This window comes from Clupea harengus, chromosome 16 (assembly GCF_900700415.2).
Source record: "Clupea harengus chromosome 16, Ch_v2.0.2, whole genome shotgun sequence".
NCBI classification, from domain to species: domain Eukaryota; kingdom Metazoa; phylum Chordata; class Actinopteri; order Clupeiformes; family Clupeidae; genus Clupea; species Clupea harengus.
The window spans coordinates 25,031,122-25,032,931 of NC_045167.1; positions in this window are offsets into that span (position 1 = coordinate 25,031,122).

Consider the following 1,810-nt stretch of genomic DNA (forward strand, 5'->3'; position numbering starts at 1 on the left):
GTGTTATGTCGGAGACTGGAAGAAGCTTTTCCAGGGGGCCAAGTTGAGTTGTGGATACTGCACTCCACATTTGTTGGGTCATTTGTTGGTTGCTGCTTAGGTGTAAGTTGGCAACATTTGTGTGTAGTGGATAACCACAGTGTGACCCATTTTTGTGTTGTGGTTGTTGCAGTCCACTTTTGGTTGGGCCACTTCTGTGTTACTGCTCCTACGTGTTTTAATTGCAGCTAATCAGTTGGGCTGTGCCCTTTTTGTATGTGGGATGTGGTCACTCCAGAGATCAGTGGATCTTGATGTAGTGGGTGTGGCCTCAGGTCACTTTGTGTGTTGCTGTTTTTTTGCACCCATTAACTTGTGCATGTGGTTGAAAGCCACATGGGGGGTATTCGTCGTAGTTTGCTAAGCGGTTTAGCGAGCTAATTTTCAGGCTAAGATAAAAAACGCCCCTCTTTTTGGTTCGTGGAAGCAACTTTTGATAAATCACCATAGTAACATTTCAATTATCACTAACCTGCTCCAGCGCAGGCTAACTTGAGTGTAGCTGGATAAGCTTGCCACACCCCCGGAAAAAGGAGGGATCCCATTGACCAAGGAGCCATATTAGATAGTTAAATTAGCGTAGGGAGAGAGTTCTTTGCGATCGCCAAGATCCATCATTCCATCATGATGAGTTCTTGTATGAGCGCTACCGATTCAGGCGACAAGGAATAATTAATTTACAACACCTTCTCGAGTCATTTATTGCAAACACCACAGTCGAACATTGACTGTCTTGCGCTTTTTTGCGAGTGGTACATTTTTGTAGTGTCAGTGATGCAGAGAACAAAGCAATCATAATTATATGAGTGTTATTAGTACACCATAGCATATCATTATTGTAGAAAATGATTAAGGTGGACTCATGATAAGAATAGAGAGAAATACAGACAATTTATTTTCACTGCTTCAATTTATTGCATTTGTTATTAATACATTTAGTCATTTAACAGACGCTTTTATTCAAAGCGACTTACAAGGAAATGTAAAACTACAGCGAGGAAGAAGGTGAGGGGATCCGAACTAGCAACCTTGCAGTTACGAACCGGCAGGGGTATACTCTGTACCAGTTCACACTTGCCGTAAGGTATGCATACACAGATATCACCCTATAAACATCCCAACACACCTTGCTCTCACAGCGGTGGTGGTGTTGAATTTTGCCATGATTATGGTCTTGTATTCATCATAAGCGTTCATGTTCATCTCCTGCTCACCAGCAGAGAAAAAAAGAGCCCTTTTCTTTGAGTTTAGAACCATTATACCGTTAGAAAATCATGGTTTTGGTGATCGACCTTTCCTGCCTTTTGAAGAAGGACGTGCATGCGCAATTGCCCTGATAAGTTTAGCCTGGTTGAAATTAACCGCCTGCTTTGGAGGCGGATGAGCCGTTGACGAACCGATATTTGCTGTTCTCAATCAGCTCGCTAATATTAACGGGCTAAAAGGCCAATTGATTAACTTAGCTTTAACCCTTACGACAAATGGGGCCCAGGTGTCCATATTGGTAGTGGCAGTTCACTTTTCTTGGGTCTTTGTGTTGTTGGTATGGCAGCAACTTTGTAGTTGGTCTACTTGTTGTGACCCTTTTGGTTTGTGGCTGTTGCACTTCACTTTGTGTTGGTCACCTGTGTTGTTTTGTTGTGGGTAAATGCATTAACTTTGTTTGGTTGGGGATTTGTTCACCTCATGGTGGTAGCCATTTTGTGTCTTGTGAGAGTGGAACGCACTTGTATGGCTTGTTTCTTGGCTGCTATTCTGGCATCCAGTTGCA